Source organism: Primulina huaijiensis, chromosome 12 (assembly GCF_012295235.1).
Source record: "Primulina huaijiensis isolate GDHJ02 chromosome 12, ASM1229523v2, whole genome shotgun sequence".
NCBI classification, from domain to species: domain Eukaryota; kingdom Viridiplantae; phylum Streptophyta; class Magnoliopsida; order Lamiales; family Gesneriaceae; genus Primulina; species Primulina huaijiensis.
The window spans coordinates 10,139,245-10,159,237 of NC_133317.1; the positions used below are offsets into that span (position 1 = coordinate 10,139,245).

At 35.1% G+C, this 19,993-nt stretch overlaps 1 protein-coding gene and 1 non-coding gene across 2 annotated transcripts in view; one reads left to right on the forward strand and one right to left on the reverse strand.

Annotated features, from left to right (window-relative positions):
• The window catches only part of LOC140990460 (probable ribonuclease P/MRP protein subunit POP5), a 50,625-nt gene that overhangs the window by 27,575 nt on the left and 3,057 nt on the right, over positions 1 to 19,993 (forward strand). The window lies entirely within an intron of this gene.
• On the reverse strand, positions 914 to 1,024 carry LOC140990784 (small nucleolar RNA R71). The gene has a single exon (XR_012177709.1). It is a non-coding gene; the product is annotated as a small nucleolar RNA R71 (small nucleolar RNA).

Sequence of the window (19,993 nt, forward strand, 5' to 3'; positions counted from 1 at the left end):
TACCATATATAAAATATCGGTGAATTCGGTATTTTCTATAGTGGGAACTATATTATATTAGGTGTGTGTTTAAATATTTAATTTTCTTGGAACCATTATTTATGGTGGTTTCCTTTGTTTTACTTTTAGTTAAACAATATTGCATAAACCAAGAATAAATCCTCGAGCCTTGACAAAATTTATAATTTGTAAACTTCGTTCTTGCATTTGGTAATCTATAAATTAATAAATTTAAACTTAAAATAACCTCTCTGTGGATCGATCTCGTACTTACGAAATATATTACTTGCAGACAACCTACACTTGGGTGAATTATAATTTAAGTAGTAGCAAGTTTTTGGCGCCGTTGCCGGGGAGGTATAAATTAAGTTTATATTTGTTAATTATGTTTTATTTATAAGTTGTGTGTTTTTTTTTGTATGAGTATTTGGAGTCGAAAAAAAAGTGGTAGACTTATTCGAGTATCTGAAAATAATTTAAACATGGATGATAATTCAAATAATCAAGATAATGATAACAATAACAATAACAATAATAATAATAATCAAGAACATGATCAATTAAGAACACTTAGGCACCATATGAACCCTATTAGAACTAGTGCCCCATCTTGTTTAGTTTTTCCTCCTGATGCATCTAATTTCAACTTTAAACCTCAAATTATTCAACTTTTACCAAATTTTCATGGCTTAGATTCTGAAAATCCATATTTACATCTAAGAGAATTTGAGGAAGTTTGTAACACTTATAATGATCAAAATTGTAGCATGGATATAGTTCGATTAAAGCTTTTCCCTTTTTCTTTAAAAGATAAAGCTAAAACATGGCTACAAAATTTGAGATCAAGTTCAATAAGATCATGGGAAGAAATGCAACAACAATTTCTCAAAAAGTTTTTTCCTTCCCATAGAACAAACTCTTTTAAAAGACAAATTACTACTTTTTCTCAAAAACAAGGAGAAACATTTTATCAATGTTGGGATAGATATAAAGAATTACTTAATACATGCCCACATCATGGTTTTGAAACATGGAGAATAGTTTCTCACTTTTATGAAGGTCTAATACCTAAAGATAGGCAAATGATAGAATTCATGTGTAATGGAACTTTTGAAGATAAAAACCCAAATGAAGCTATGGAGTATTTGGATTCATTAGCAGAAAATGCTCAAAATTGGGATAATATAGGCACAATAGAACCACCAACAACTAAAATCAATAATTCAACAAATGGGGGTGGTATCTATAATCTTAAAGATGATATGGATATTCAAGCTAAACTTGCATCTTTAGCAAGAAAAATTGAGTCATTAGAAATGAAAAAGAGTGGTCAATTAAAAAGTATTCAAGAAATTGTTTGTCATATATGTGATACACATGATCATGCTACAAAAGATTGTCCAACATTACCTTCATTTAAAGAATGTCTCCATGAACAAGCAAATTATGTTAACAATTATAAAAAACCAATACTAGATCCTTTTTCAACATCATATAATCCTGGATGGAAAAATCATCCTAATTTTAGTTGGAGGAATGATAATAATGCACAACCCTCACAACAATATTTTCAAAATAACCAAAATCATCAAGGTTATATTCCTTATGTTACACCTCCAAGAAAAAACTTTGAAGATGTAATTCATGCATTTATCCAAAAGCAAGAATCTATCAATATTCAAAACAGTCAATCTATGACTGATTTGAAAGAAACTCTTGCAAAATTTGCATCTGCACTTAATATTCATGAAAAAGGAAAATTTCCATCTCAACCTCAACCTAATCCTAAAAATCAAAATCAAGAATTAAAAAATGAAAAAATTGATCAAATAAAATCTGTTATTACCCTTAGAAGTGGTAAAATAGTTAATGATCCATATAGTAATGAAAACAAGGATCATTTAAAATCAAAGAGTAAGGATGATAATCCTGATACTTTTGAGAATGATGATACCTTAAATTCTAAAAATAATATGTTGAATGATAAATCATCTGAAATAGTAATTGAATCAAATAAACCTCCACCATTTCCTCATACATTAACAAATCATAAAAAACAAAAAAAAGATTCTGATATCTATGAAGTTTTTAAACAAGTAAAGATAAATATTCCATTATTAGATGCTATTAAACAAGTACCTTCATATGCAAAATTTTTAAAAAATTTATGTACTGTGAAGAGAAAATTGCATGTGAAGAAGAAAGCATTCTTGGCTGAACAAGTAAGTTCTATTCTTCAAAATAATTTTAGTTTAAAATATAAAGATCCTGGTTGTCCAACAATTTCATGTATTATTGGAGAAAATAAAATTAAAAAATCTTTGTTAGATTTGGGAGCAAGTGTGAATTTACTTCCTTATTCAGTTTATGAAAAACTTAATTTAGGAGAATTAAAATCCACTTATATTACTCTCTTACTGGCGGATAGGTCAATCAAAATACCTAGAAGTATTGTAGAAGATGTATTTGTTCAAGTTGATAAATTCATATATCATGTAGATTTTATTGTTTTGGATACACAACCAATAGAAGTACATAATGAAATTCCAGTAGTATTGGGACGACCATTTCTAGCAACTTCAAATGCTTTAATTAATTGTCGAAATGAAATAATGAAATTGTCTTTTGGAAATATGACTCTAGAACTTAATGTGTTCAATTTATGTAAACAACCAAGCATTAATGAAAATGAATATGATAATAAAATTGAAACAATTGTGGAATAAAATATACAAGAAGAAAATTTAAATCAACAATCTGAAGTTTTTTCAATAGAAAATGGTGAGTCTGAAAATAATTTTAAAGAAGATGATAATACAAAACTTGAATTAAAAGTTTTACCATTCGAATTGAAATATGTATTTCTTGGTGAAAATAAAACATTTCCTGTTGTAATTTCTTCCACTCTTCTACCAAATTAAAAAGCAGATTTAATTAAATTACTTAAAAAATATAAAAATGCAATTGGATGGACTTTGAAAGATATAAAAGGTATAAATCCTTTAATTTGCACACATAAAATTCATTTGGAAGAAAATGCTAAAACATATCAACAACCACAAAGAAAGTTAAATCCACGTATGAAGGAAGTTGTTAAGAATGAAGTATTAAAACTATTAGACGCTGGAATTATCTATCCAATCTCATATAGTAAATGGGTAAGTCCAACACAAGTAGTACCTAAGAAGTCAGGCATCACTGTTATAAAAAATGAAAAGGGAGAGTTATTACAAGCTAGGATTCCATCTAGTTGACGTATGCGTATTGATTATAGAAAATTAAATGACGCAACTAGAAAAGATCATTTTCCACTACCATTTTTAGATCAAATTCTAGAAAAATTAGCAGGAAATTCTTATTACTGTTTTCTTGATGGGTATTCGGGGTATTATCAAATACCTATATCATTAGAAGATCAAGAAAAAACTACTTTCACTTGTCCTTTCGGAACTTTTGCATTTAAAAGAATGTCATTTGGATTATGTAATGCTCCGGCTACTTTTCAAAGATGCATGTTAAGTATTTTCAGTGATATGATTGAAGAATTTGTAGAAGTTTTTATGGATGATATAACTGTTTTTGAAAACTCAATTGAAAATTGTCTTAAACACCTAGAAGAAGTATTAAAAAGATGTGAAGAAAATAATTATATGGTTAAATTTGGGATTGTGTTAGGTCATGTGATATCTGAAAAAGGAATTGAAGTTGATAAAGCCAAGTTGATGTTATTGCTAATTTAACATCACCAAAAACGGTCAAAGAAGTTCGATCATTCTTGGTTCATGCAGGTTTTTATAGAAGGTTTATAAAAAATTTCAGTATAATATCTAAACCAATTTCGAATCTTTTAACAAAAGATACACAATTTGAATGGACTCAAAAATGTGAAAATGCTTTTAAAAAAATAATTAATCTTTTAATTACATCACCTATTTTACAACCTCCATATTGGTCTTTACCATTTGAATTAATATGTGATGCAAGTGATTATGCTATAGGAGCTGTGTTATGACAAAGAATAGAAGGAAAACCGTATGCAATCTATTATGCTAGTAGAACCTTAAATAGTGCCCAAATAAATTATTCAACTACTGAAAAAGAATTACTTTCAGTAGTATTTGCATTAGATAAGTTTCAATCTTATTTAATTGGTTCTACTACTATTGTGTACACTGATCATTTTGCCGTAAAATATTTATCAAATAAACAAGATGCTAAGCCAAGATTAATACGGTGGATTTTACTGTTACAAGAATTTGATATTATAATTAAAGATAAAAAAGAAAAGAAAATGTCGTAGCCGATCATTTATCTAGAATAATGACTGAATCATCTCATAATGAAATACCAATAAATGAAAATTTTCCAGATGATCAGTTGTTTTATGCTACTATTATGCCTTGGTTTGCTACATTGTAAATTTTATTGTCACAAATAAAATGCCTTCTCAGTGGAATTCACAGGATAAGAATAAATTCTTGATAGAAGTTAAAAAATTTTATTGGGATGATCCTTACTTGTTTAAGTATTGTCCTGACCAAATTTTTCGACGATGCATACCCGACAATGAAGTAAGTAATGCTATTAAATTTTGTCATTCTGAAGCATGTGGAGGTCACTTTTCATCCAATAAAACAGCTGCAAAAATCTTACAATGTGGATTTTATTGGCCGTCTTTATTCAAAGATACGCATTTATTTTGAAAATCTTGTGAAAACTGTCAGAAGATGGGATCAATTTCAAAACGAAACATGATGCCTTTAAATCCAATCATAATTATTGAAATACTCGATAGTTGGGGGATAGATTTTATGGGTCCATTTCCATTATCTTTTGGATATACGTACATTTTAGTCGCTGTTGATTATGTTTCAAAATGGATTGAAGCAATTGCATGTAGAACTAATGATCATAAAGTTGTTATAAAATTTTTAAAAGAAAATATTTTTAGTCGATTTGGAATACCTAGAGCAATAATTAGTGATGGGGGAAGTCATTTTATAAATAAATCATTTTCTTCTTTGTTAAGAAAATATGGCATTACACATAAAGTTTCTACCCCATATCATCCTCAAAGTAATGGTCAAGTTGAACTTGCAAATAGAGAAATAAAACAAATTTTAGAAAAAACAGTTAATCCAAATCGAAAAGATTGGTCTTTAAGATTAACTGATGCATTATGGGCATATAGAACTGCATTTAAGACATCATTAGGGATGTCACCATATAGGTTAGTTTTTGGTAAGCATTGTCATTTACCGGTTGAACTTGAACATAAAGCTTATTGGGCAATTAAAGCATTTAATATTAATTTAGATGATGCATCTAAATTAAGAAAATTGCAATTAAATGAACTAGAAGAATTAAGAAATGATGCATATGAAAATTCAAAGATTTATAAAGATAAAACTAAAGCCTTTCATGATAAAAATATTATGAGAAAGTCATTTGAAATTGGACAAAAAGTTTTACTTTATAATTCTCGTTTGCATTTATTTCCAGGAAAACTAAGATCGAGATGGTCAGGACCATTTATAGTTAAATTTGTTTATCCTCATGGTGCTGTTGATATTGAAAATCCTAAAAATAATGACGTGTTTAAAGTTAATGGGCAAAGACTTAAGCCTTTTATAGAAAATGAAATTCTTAATGATGATTTTATGCCTTTATATGATCCACAATAGTTGTTTGATATTTTCATTTTGTTTTTGCAGATTCTAGTTCATTTCCCGGTTAAGTGGCGGATAACGGTACTCCGTGACTATCTAAGTCGGTTTTTTCAGTTTTCCCAAAATAATTGAAATATATAATAATAATAATAATAATATGGATGCTTGTATTGTGAATCTTCGTAAATATTTTGCTTGTTTACCTGATAATGCGTTGAAAAAAATTTATAAAGCTAGATGTGAGCGACTAAGGTTGATGATGTCATATGGCATACCGAATGATATCCGGTTGATAATTGAAGCAAAAGTCCGATTGGTTGGGGAAGCAAGTGAAATAATAATAAGACATATGCCAGGATTTGGTAAAAGCACATATGATAAGAAGCGAAGAGCTAAACGTATAGGTGGATGTCATAAGTGTGCAAGGTCGACTTGTAAAGGGAAATGCAAAAATGTTGGAATGACATCAATGAATAGAGAAGATAAAATTTTATGCGTTAAGAATGGTCTGAGTAAAGAGCCTTTGGATAATTTTCTAGAGGTTCTTGATACGCATTCTAGTGGGTACGTGCAAAATGAACTTCTTAAACGATGGTGGCAATTTCAACATGAGGAATATCAATATGGACGGTGGAATGAGCCTTATAAAGATCCTACTGTAGTAACGCATATCTGTTTAGATAAGTAAATATATATATATACAATTTCGTCTCGAGAATCTGACGTTAAAAGACCCTGTTTGCCAATTTATAAGAAAATTGGATGGGAAGCATATCCTCGACTCATAGAAGGCGTTGAAGCCGTTACTGAACGTAAAATCAGAGGAAGATGTGAGCCACAATCACAACTACGCTGTATATATGTGTTTTAATTTATGTCATTTTTATTTTAATAATAATAATTTTCTGTTCAAATATTGATTTTTGGCATGTTACGCTTATAAATTCATATGCTGTGATTTAACAATTGCAGAAAACATATTTCTCAATATGTCGACGTCTACGATAAGTAAAATAAAAAATATTTGTGTATTTTGTGGATCTAGTGCAGGAGAAGATTCAATTTATGAAGAGCTAGCAGAAAAACTTGGAATAATATTTGCTAAAAAAAAGATTCATTTGGTATATGGTGGTGGTGAAGTTGGTCTCATGGGAAAAGTTGCAAAAGCTGCGCATGCAGGTGGAAGTGAAGTCTTAGGCATTATTTCGATTACCTTAGCCAGTCTTACTGGACCAACAATAGGAGAAGAAATGAAAGTGGACAACGTGTATGAACGAATTACTCAAATGATTGAACATTCAGATGCTTTCATTGCTTTGCCAGGAGGTTTCGGTACTTTGGAATAAATATTTTATATTGTTTGTTGGGCACAATTAAATATCCACAATAAGCCAATTGGTTTGTTAAATGTTAACAATTATTATGATAAACTGCTATCGTTTCTTGATGATGTTGTGAAACAGGGATTTATTTCATTAGCTTCGCGAAGGATGTTAGTTTCTGCTACAAGTGAAGGTGAACTTATTGATTTACTGCAANACATTAGTTAATAATTATTGGAAAATCAAAATACGTTAGATTTTAATATTCATTATATTAAAATTACAGATTATAAGAAAAATTAGTTTTTCATATGTACCAATTTAGTTAAAAGATATGGTTTGTATGGTTGTTAACATGTATAATTGAAAGAATTCTTTTTTTAAAAGTATAATATATACTCACACATCTTTTGTGAATAAGTGGTGAGAGATGAGAAAATAATTAATAAACTTTTATTGATTATTAAAAAATGGTTAATTACAAGAATATAACTCCCCTATAAAAAAATATTAATTACATAAAAAAAAGAAGATAAATAACGGACTGCAAAGTTCTTTGTTCATTATAATTATTTTTTTTCTAGATTTGATTGATGTACTATCAATGTGTTCTAAAAAAATCCATCAATCAATATGTTCTAAAAAAAAGATTTGTTTGTGTTGGATAAGTTTCAAAGGTAGTCGAATGTATCCGTTATATAAATGTCTATATATATGGACATTTATGGTAGAATGTTTGGATAAAAAAATTTTATGTCATTGTAAAACTTTGCAGTCACGTTAATAAAAAAATTTAAAAAAAAAGAAAAAAAAAAGAGGATTTTATTCTTTGTAAATTTTTCTATTTTGTTTTCAATATTAGTTTATTTAATTGTTTACTTTAATAATTAACCTTTTTCAATGAGACTTAATATTCATTCCAACTCCATGAGTGTAAATCAGCTATCCATTAAATATTTTGACCTGAAAGAATATGGAGTTGAGGCTTTTACAAAAAAAAATTCTCGATATTATACATGTTATGGCGGGTGGTGTGAATTATCTTTTTGACTATATTATCATAAAAAAATTTAGAAACTAAAAAAAATATATATATATTGTTACTTTATATATTATGTGAAAATAATAATAAAAGCACATTTAATTATATATTATTATATTAAATGAAAATATATATATATAAATCGGTATATGAGTTTGTTTTTAAAATGAATATGTGTGTATATTTGAATATATAAAAGGAATAAAGAATCTAGGTTGTGATTTTCCGATAAATTTTTTTACTAAGGGAATAGTAATAAGATAGTGTGAGGGTGTGATGAATCTTAAAATTAATAATTTATTATATGTTAAAACCTATATTTTAAAATTTAAGTTTCATTAAAATTATAAAATTATGTTATTTTAGTATTGTGTGTTTATATTTAAATGTCTTACTAAATATGTTTTATTTTCAGGTTTTCTACGTGTTGGTAAAATAATGATAACTCAAGCTAAAAAATTCAAATGGAGATGATTCAATTATTTATTTTTATGAGAAAATATGAACAACTTTTGCAAATTTAAACTTAAGGGCCCAAAAAATCATTTTTCACCAAAAACATTTTGGCCCATTTAAATTTCACAAAATATGTTAGTCATCTAATGACCCAACAACTTCAAGGCCCATGACACTTTGATTATCCAAAAAACTTTTGGAAACCCTAGTCGTCATCGCAGTCGCGGGATTCCGACCAACATGCACACAAATTTTTTATTTTTTTAAAAATGAAGGGGCTGTTCGGGGGCTGTCCTTGCTGCCCGTTTCGGGCAGCCCAAGCTGCCTGAAATGGGCAGCAAGTTGCCCCAAAAAGATGCCTGAAATGGGCAGCAAGTTGCCCCAAAAATCGGCCTTTGATTTGTTGTTTTGATTGTCTTATGCGGTTAGAAATTGACCTCATATAATATCAAATATATGCTACACAAAATAGTAACCTTAGCTATGATACCACTTGAAAGGGGATCGATTAAGGTGCCCGAATGCGCAACGGATGTTTCAAAAATATTTTTCTTAGCAAAAACCGAGCACCCTAATCACTATGATGTGTAGCAAATACAATAAAACACAAAATGACATTCATAGTGTGTTTAAGAGAATATACATATCAATCTCTCAAGATTGATGTTGGCTCCAACTTAGTTGTCAAACAACTAAGCTCTTCAATGGCAAGACCCTCTACAAGCTTTCCTTGTTCTTGGAATCCTTCCTTCAAATTAGGTCCACCACCAACAAGCTAAATTCACTTTAATTTTGCACTAGAAAAATTAAAAAAATTTTCATTTGAGAAGAGAGTGTTTCCTCAACAATTGAAGAAAGAAAAATGAATGAAAAATGAGGGAGGAGGGTTCGGCCATGGTGAGAGAAAAATGAGGTTGGAAGACTTTTCTTGATCTTTGAAAAAGTGATAAAGTGCATGAGCATGTCATGCATTGTTTAATGAAAAAGTTGCCTCCAACCCTTCACCTCCCTTGCATGATTTTCTATTTGGGTTTGTAACAATTACAAAGCTCATGAACTTTTATTTGAATGTCTCAAACATATTTGAGTCCAATTAAACCTTACTTGAATTTATTCAAGCCCTTAAATAATTATTTCTAATTGGGCTGTACAAGGCCCAATGTAATTTAATTAATTCAATCATTGAATTAATTTAATTATTTGGACTTTTCTAGGCCCACTAGTGTTTAATTAATTCAACACTTGAATTAATTTATTTTAGTCCATAATAATGTTTATGAAAATCATAATTTTCAAATACATTATTTATTTGGACAACTTTTAATTAGGAACAATTCCACAAATTAAAAGTTACATTCCCCATAATTCTCTTATAGAAGTCATACTTCTATTTTTCTTTGCGCTTATAAACTCCTTTATAAGCCGTTCAACGCATTGAACTATTTTACTTCTCAACGGGATCTAGAAAGTTAGCATTTGTGTGACCCTCAATGGTTCAATGATACAACTAGCCGTGGGTTCACATCTCAATGTGATTCGAGACTAAACATGTCCTTATATGAGCATACCCCAATTGCTCCATTCTTATTTATCAACTTCTTGATAATAAGAACGTCAGAACTCAAGTCTGATAGTACCCAACCAATCATGTTAAACGCCTAGCAGCATCGCTTACATGATTCCCTAGGTATCAAATGATAGTGCCTGCAAGAACCATTCAATTATGGTTAGCGTACAGTACGGTCCCTTCATCTCATATATCCCGACCGATTCGACAACCATTGGTATATCGAGAGCTGTCAAAGAATCGACACTATGTGTCATGTCGTAGTCGCATCGATGATGTAATCTATGAAACCCATTTCATAATTACCACCAACACTCTGATCAGAGATTTCATACTACATACACATAGGATATCCATACCCAAAGGTAAGCTGTGAATCCCCGACTACAATGCATCGACTCTTATATGTTTCGATAGAACAACCAACCTTGCCACCTGATGCCCCATGAGAGTCGGCAAACAAGTCAAAGTACAATGCTAGCATATAAAGTCTCAATGTTGTCTCGGATCATAAGGACTAATGGTGTACAACCATAAACTAGGACGTTTATACTCGATAAGTGATAACTACTTGGAAAATACTTTATGGAGGTTGTTCAGTGCACTCAACCAGGAGCACCTATCTGCATGCCCGGACACCACAATGTCCCCTACCAATGAAACATGGTACTCACATCGCAGATACTAGTCTCAAACTCGAGCGTCCTATATCCTTCTTAGCGGCGGCTGAATCAACTAGGAACTATTTAGACTATACAGTATTCCAAATATGAGTTTCATGATACTCATCATATAAGCATCTCATATTCTTTCTATTATTTGTATATTCAATGACTTTATCTATGCAACTAGCATGGGTATACAGATAAAGATGTGCCAAAACAATAATTTCAAATATAATTAAAATAAAGATTGTTTATACATAGAGTTTCATTGTGAACACTCGGCCAACACTTGGCTCGACGGGCACCTACTCTAACAGGCATGTCACAGGGAGCATGTCACAGGGAGCTACTGCACATACATCAGGCCGCATGCTGCTTGGACCAGGCACTTCTCACAGGGGTCGATCCTGTGGCGCAACAGTTGCTTCTTCATCTCGTACCCACAGATTATCACAGAGTTATGTTCCTCCGACGCAGGGATACAGGGATGGAGATGACGACGACGACGATGAGACACAGTCACCGGAGCCACGTTTTTTTTCTGATTTTTTTTACGACATTTGTACCAAACACTTGTATTATTATTTGTAGATTAGTAATATGATTACATTTCTCAAATTTTTTTGTTGATTTTTTTTCAAAGACACTGGACAAAATATATTTTTATAGTACTATGTATTTAAGGAAATTTAAAAAAAAAAAGAAAGCGACGGTTTTAGAAAAAACTGTCGCTGAATATAGCGACGGTTTATTAAAAACCGTCGTTTCATTAAGCTACGATTTTTTCAAAAACCGTCGCTATTCATTCAGCGACGGTTAAGTTAAATCGTCGCTTAAATTAGCGACGGTTTGTATGTAACCGTCGCTTAAATTAGCGACGAAACCGTCGCTTAAACAGTCGCTAAATTAGCGACGGTATTTTTCAACAAAACCGTCGCTAATTTCTAACGGTTATTGAGAAGCCGTCGGTGATAGAAGGCGACGCGACCTCCGGTTACGGACCACCAAACCGTCGCCTAACCCTTTAGGCAACGGTTTTAGTGACGGTTAAAACCGTCGCTAGCCTTTTTTTTTTTGTAGTGTCCAGTCTCCTCATCTACATCATCTGCATCGATCAAGTCTAGTGAGTCTAAAGATTCAACATGCATAAACTGTGAATAACGAGTAATAAATAATAAAAATTCATGCAATTTAAACATAGCTCGTACATAACATAATATGAGCATAAATATATATAACGTGACTTTCATGCATAAACATTTTCATAAAATTATATTTTTCTGCTTGTCATACATAATCGAAATCGTAAATCATTTTGCGTAGAATTATGTTCAATGCAAGTTGCCCATAACATAAATCTTTTGATTAAACTAACTACAGTACTGGGCCGGCAGGGATCACCACATCTCTTGGACTGGATGTGTGTGGGGACCCGAACCTAATTCAACACTTAATTGTTATTAGGATCAAATATAACAACTAAGTAATGTGGGACATAAATTTTTTTTTTTTAATATACAAGATATACAAGTGCGGAAACGTAAGGTAATCAATTCTAATATGCATATACATCTAATGGTACAAATCCTGTACACCATGTATTTAGTTCAACTAAAATTTAGTTACTATATCCAGTACTAAATCACTCTACTCTAAGTCCGGATCTCCACGCTAATCATGAATCTCTCATCCTCTTCCTGCTCCAGGTCCTGCCCCACCTGTTGTCATGCACACATACAAAACAAGACAACAGCCGGATAACTCCGGTGAGAAAGACATCCCAGTATAAACAATGTATACATGCAATCATATAAAAACATATATCAAAGCATATAACAACTATCATTAACATGTAGCACATCAACAAACATGAATGATATAAAACTGTAATCAACTAGTCATCTCAGACTCAACTCAATCGACGCGTCATCTCAGACTCGACTCATTCCTAATCTAGGGATCCCGGGGTCTGGATATTGACAAATATATCGAATCTCAGTCGATAGGAATGAATCAACCCTAAACGGCATCGATATAATGCATATATCCAGTATCTGGGCGAATCAGCCAACAGAATAAGCGAATCAGCCAATAGAATAAGCGAATCAGCCACTGACCAGACGAATCAGCCGGTGATTAGGCAAATCAGCCGATGACCAGACGAATCAGCCGGTGACTAGTACATACATTGTCTATGAATCAATAGACTACAACCATCAATCTCATCAATTGCAAATATCAATGCAATAAAATAAAGTATGTGATTTAGGGAAACTCGAGTCAAACCTCACTCGAGTTGTGCAATCCCAACTCAACATTAATTTATACCTTTCACTCTGTTACTCTGACTATGTCGAAGTCTCTGATTCAAAGCCTGTCAATATCAATCTGGCAATAACAATATCGAGGGTACGGTATCAATACACCACTCAATCAATACTCTATATACTCAGAATTCAATCAAATTCTGTTTCAACAGCACAACGTCAAAAGCTCAATATACCCAGCCATATCATATCAGTCAGATATCAATTCCAATATCTCATAATCGATAACAATTTAATTCTGATATCAAATCTCAATCAACTCAATTCCGAAAATCATAACAGTTTCATATGGTATCTGTTCTTCAATCCGGTTTCGATTATACGATGTCTAACATGCCAAGAACATCATATATTAATCATATCAGATTCTGACAATACCATAATTTCAAATCATATCAAAACGTAGCAAAACTTACGTCCAGTTGTAGCCTACGTCGATAGAAACACAGTACCGAAGTCGGATTCAAAATCGAACGGGCGGATTTCTCGTAAATCACAAATTCTAGCGTCAAGACTTAAATTCTTTCCCGAGAGCTTTCCGTTTCTTCTTTCTGAAGAATTGAAGGATGCGTATATATATATATTTTTACACGTTGCATGCACAAGCCAAGTGGCACATTTCTTTGCAAAACACGTCTCGCGCATATGCGCGACCCTCATCGGCGCATATGCGCGAGACCTACTGTCTCGGCGCAATAGCTTCTCGTCTGCTCGCGCATATGCGCGTCTTCTTCTCGCGCATATGCGCGAGACCTACGGCCTCCGGATAATTCCAGTCCACCAGCTCGCGCATATGCGCGCCCTCTTTTCGCGCATATGCGCGAGGTTCTCTGCCTCGGCAATGGCCTTGCGCGCATATGCGCGCATTTCTGCCGCGCATGTGCGCGATACCTACTGTAGCTCACCTATGTCCAACTCTTGCCTTTCCAATTCTGGTTTCGGAGTGGTCCGTCTATAATTACCTCGATTATCAACAAATCATTCTGGATTACGATAATTCAAATCTCGGGCATTACATTTCTCCCCCCCTAAGATACGATTTCGTCCCCGAAATCATAGGCAGTCAAATCATATCATAAGAATGTATATCAGAAGAAGCTAAATAAAACAACTCACATCAGTGAAATGACTCTGGGAACCTCTGTCTCATATCTGACTCAGTTTCTCAGGTAGTTTCTTCAATGTCATGACGACTCCACCAAATCTTCACAAGTGGAATAGTCTTTGTTCTAAGCCGTTTTTCTTTATGATCGAGAATCTGAATCGGCTTCTCGACATAACTCAATGTCTTATCCAGTTCAGCCTCGCCTGGCTGAATAACATGTGAAGCATCAGGAAGACATCATGTATCCCAGATAATGAAGGCGGTAAAACAAGTCGATAGGCACAATCTCCTATCTTCTCGAGAATCTCACACGGCCCAATATATCGTGGAGACAGCTTCCCTTTCTTGCCAAATCAGACAATTCCTCGGAAAGGTGAAATTTTCAAGAATATTCAGTCTCCTGCCTCAAATACCAACGGTCGTTGTCGGACATTGGCATAGTTGGCTTGTCTGTCTTGGGCTGCCTTCATTTTCTTCTGAATCAGTTTCACTTTTTCAGTCATATCTCTGATCTGTTAGGTCCGATCTCAGGAAGCTCAGAGATTTATCCCAATAAAGAGGGGATTGACATTTCGTTCTGTACAACGCGTCAAAAGGAGTCGTCCCAATACTCGTCTGATAGCTGTTGTTGTACGAAAATTCATAAAGTGGTAATGCATCTTGCCATCCAGTGCTAAAATCAAGCACTACCGCTCTCAGCATATCTTCCAATGTTTGGATAGTCCGCTTCGACTGTCCGTCAGTCTGTGGATAATATGCGGTACTAAGATGTACTTCTTACCTAGAGCCTGCTGTAAACTCTGCCAAAAGTACGATGTGAACCGAGGATCACGGTCTGATACTATAGACTTTGGCACTCCGTGCAATTTGACCATCTTTCTGACATAAATCTCAGCCATTTGGTCATGTCGGTACGTCATCTGGTACGGAATAAAACATGCGGATTCGGTCAATCTGTCAATCACGACCCAACTCGCATCATAACCTCGGGAGGATCTCGGTAGCTTCGTCACGAAGTCCATGGAAATGTGATCCCATTTCCATTCAGGAATGGACAACTCTGTAATAGTCCTCCGGGTTTCTTTCTCTCAGCCTTCACCTATTGGAAATTCATACATTTGGCTACAATTTCAGCAATATCAGCTTTCATTTGTTTCCACCGAAACTGTCTCTTTAAATCGTGGTACATCTTTCTGTTACCAGGATGAATACTGAATCGACTGCTGTGCGCTTCTGACAATACCTGTCTTTTCAAATCCGAAACATTCGGCACAACCAGACAATTATTCACATACAGAACATTGTCACGAACCTGATACCTGGATCGATGTCTTGCTCTGACCATCGTTATCGATTTCGGTTCATTTTGATCATCTTTCTGAGCTTCTTTAATCCTCAACATCAGCTCTAGTTTGGCTTGAACCATATATAATCTCACTGGTCTACTATCTGTCTCAAATACCAGTCCAGACAAACAACTGAATTCACAGTCTTCTGACCACACCAACGAAGCATTCTTCTGCATCAACTGTGTAATTGGTTTGGCAATACTCGAGAAATCTTTAATAAATCGGCGATAATATTCGGCCAAACCCATAGAACTGCGAATCTCTGGCACAGATGTCGGTCTCGGCCAAGAAATCACGGCCTTAACCTTGCTAGGATCAACTAATATACTATCTCCGAATATAATAGGATCCAAAAATACCACCTGTCTCAACCAGAACTTACATTTCGACAGTTTAGCATCTAGTTTCTCAGTCCTCAGCATTCGCAACACAGTTCTCAAATGCTTGGTATGATCCATCGTATTCTTTGACTAAATCAAAATATCATCGATGAATATCATCACAAAATCACCGAGATATTTCTGGAACACACGGTTCATCAGCCCCATAACCACAGCTAGAGCATTCGTCAAACCAGACGGCATGACAATAAACTCATAATGTCCATACCTGGTTTTGAACGCTGTCTTCGAGATATCAGAATCTTTGACTCTCAGCTGATGATACCCAGATCTCAGATTGATCTTGGAATATACCGAAGAACCCTGCAACGGTAGTCGATACAAAGTCTCATCGAACCGTCTTTCTTCCTCACAACCAGTCACTGGCGCACCCCAAGGAGAGACACTCGGTCTGATGTTCCCCTTGGACAGTAAGTCTTCCATCTGGTCTTTCAACTCTTTCAATTCTATTGGTGTCATTCGGTACGGAGCTCTAGAAATCGGAACTGTACCTGGTACCAACTCGATGCTGAAGTCTGTCTCTCGAAGCGGAGGCAATCCAGAAATCTCATCTGGAAAGACGGCAGCAAACTCACACACCACTGGCAGATCAGCCAACGATGGACTCGATTTCAGTAAATCAACTGAATAGACAAGGAATCCTTCCGCTCCTTTCTGCAATAATCGAGTCATCGACATAACAGATATCAAAGGAATTCTAGCTCGAGAACCCTTACAGTAAAATCTCCACTCCTCAGCCATATCTGGTCTGAATTGTACAATTTTGTGGAAACAGTCAACGGTCGTTCTATACTTGGTTAGCATATCGATACCGATAATACAATCAAAAGCAGACCCCCAAGTACAATACAATCTAACTCAATATCATGTCCGTCATACTGTAGCATACCATATTTAACTGAAGTCACGGATATCAAACATTTCCCCAAAGGAGAAGAGACAGATACTACAGCAGACAAAGACTCAACAGGCAATGTATGACTCAATGCAAATCGTTCAGAAATAAATGTATGTGAAGCATCAATTAGTACGTAAGCAGGATAACCACATAGAGAACAGTTACCTGCAACAACATCATCTGGTGCTTCCTGAGCCTGTTCCTCTGTCAAAGCAAATACTCTGGCCTGCTGTCTAGGAGGTGGGCCAACTGTCTGGCTTCCTCCAGGCCTCTGCTGTGACTGAGATGGTGCTGGCTGAAATGAGTGGACAGCAGCTGATCGTCTACTCGACTGTGCCGCTGATCCGACTGATTCGGCTCCCTGAGATCTTTGGGAACCTCGTTGTGGACATACTCTGGCAAAATGTCCCTGTTGTGTACAGAAGTGGCAACTACCAAGTACTCCTTGGCATTGCTCAGTGGAATGTCTCCCTCCACATGTTCCGCATTAAACTCCGGTATAACTCGGGCTCTGTCTGGAACCACTTGAGCTAGAAGAACTACCGCCAGACTTCTTGAACTGTTTCCCTCTGGCTTTCAAAAATTCTTTCTTCCCACCACTGCTGCTACCACTCTCAAATCTGGGAGGTGGTTGTGGTGGTCCCGGTGCTGGAGGAACATATACGGCTCCTCTCTGCCTTATCAAGCCAGCTTCAGCTCCCTTTGCTCTATTCATCGCATCAGCAAAATTATTCGGTCGCCCTGTGTTCACCAGAGTAAAAATATCGTGATTCAAGCCATTGATGAACTGATCAGCAACGGCTTCTTCATTGTCCGCCACGTGTGGAGCAAATTTCAACAAGGTAGAGAACTTGGTCACATATTCTTCAATATTCAACTGACCCTGTCTCAAATTGGCAAACTCCGCCCCCTTGTCTTTCCTGTACGACACTGGGAAAAATCTTTGATAAAACTCAGTTGTAAATACATTCCAAGTGATAGTCGTACCTCGATGCTCCAAGGCCTTCTTTATCGTAAGCCACCAGTTCTTTGCAACATCATGCAACTGGTGCCCAATCAGTTTAACTCGGCGCTCATCACTGTACTCCAGTGAGTCAAACATCATCTCAATGTCATCTAGCCAACTCTCACATTCAACTGATGTCTCAGTACCCTTCAGAGTTGTCATCTAGCCAACAAACCTGTTTCAATTCAGTTCCCCCTCCGTTCATCTTACTGCTGATCGAGAATCGGTTCAGATTCATTCTCAATAACACATGCTTTAAATCAAATCAGATAATCAAGAAAATGTATTATATAAAGCAGTAAATCATGCTAGCAATCACAAGCAAGGAAAGAAAACGCATTCTACCCCGCTCACTAGCTTCTATCTCAATCTCAAGAACCTACAGTTCTAGTACCTACTGCTCTGATACCACCTGTTGTGGGGACCCGAACCTAATTCAACACTTAATTGTTATTAGGATCAAATATAACAACTAAGTAATGTGGGACATAAATTTTTTTTTTTTTAATATACAAGATATACAAGTGCGGAAACGTAAGGTAATCAATTCTAATACGCATATACATCTAATGGTACAAATCCTGTACACCATGTATTTAGTTCAACTAAAGTTTAGTTACTATATCCAGTACTAAACCACTCTACTCTAAGTCCGGATCTCCACGCTAATCCCGAATCTCTCATCCTCTTCCTGCTCCAGGTCCTGCCCCACCTGTTGTCATGCACACATACAAAACAAGACAACAGCCGGATAACTCCGGTGAGAAAGACATCCCAGTATAAACAATGTATACATGCAATCATATAAAAACATATATCAAAGCATATAACAACTATCATTAACATGTAGCACATCAACAAACATGAATGATATAAAACTGTAATCAACTAGTCATCTCAGACTCAACTCAATCGACGCGTCATCTCAGACTCGACTCATTCTTAATCTAGGGATCCCGGGGTCTGGATATTGACAAATATATCGAATCTCAGTCGATAGGAATAAATCAACCCTAAACGGCATCGATATAATGCATATATCCAGTATATGGGCGAATCAGCCAACAGAATAAGCGAATCAGCCAATAGAATAAGCGAATCAGCCACTGACCAGACGAATCAGCCGGTGATTAGGCAAATCAGCCGATGACCAGACGAATCAGCCGGTGACTAGTACATACATTGTCTATGAATCAATAGACTACAACCATCAATCTCATCAATTGCAAATATCAATGCAATAAAATAAAGTATGTGATTTAGGGAAACTCGAGTCAAACCTCACTCGAGTTGTGCAATCCCAACTCAACATTAATTTATACCTTTCACTCTGTTACTCTGACTATGTCGAAGTCTCTGATTCAAAGCCTGTCAATATCAATCTGGCAATAACAATATCGAGGGTACGGTATCAATACACCACTCAATCAATACTCTATATACTCAGAATTCAATCAAATTCTGTTTCAACAGCACAACGTCAAAAGCTCAATATACCCAGCCATATCATATCAGTCAGATATCAATTCCAATATCTCATAATCGATAACAATTCAATTCTGATATCAAATCTCAATCAACTCAATTCCGAAAATCATAACAATTTCATATGGTATCTGTTCTTCAATCCGGTTTCGATTATACGATGTCTAACATGCCAAGAACATCATATATTAATCATATCAGATTCTGACAATACCATAATTTCAAATCATATCAAAACGTAGCAAAACTTACGTCCAGTTGTAGCCTACGTCGATAGAAACACAGTACCGAAGTCGGATTCAAAATCGAACGGGCGGATTTCTCGTAAATCACAAATTCTAGCGTCAAGACTTAAATTCTTTCCCGAGAGCTTTCCGTTTCTTCTTTCTGAAGAATTGAAGGATGCGTATATATATATATTTTTACACGTTGCATGCACAAGCCAAGTGGCTCATTTCTTTGCAAAACACGTCTCGCGCATATGCGCGACCCTCATCGGCGCATATGCGCGAGACCTACTGTCTCGGCGCAATAGCTTCTCGTCTGCTCGCGCATATGCGCGTCTTCTTCTCGCGCATATGCGCGAGACCTACGGCCTCCGGATAATTCCAGTCCACCAGCTCGCGCATATGCGCGCCCTCTTCTCGCGCATATGCGCGAGGTAACTCTTGCCTTTCCAATTCTGGTTTCGGAGTGGTCCG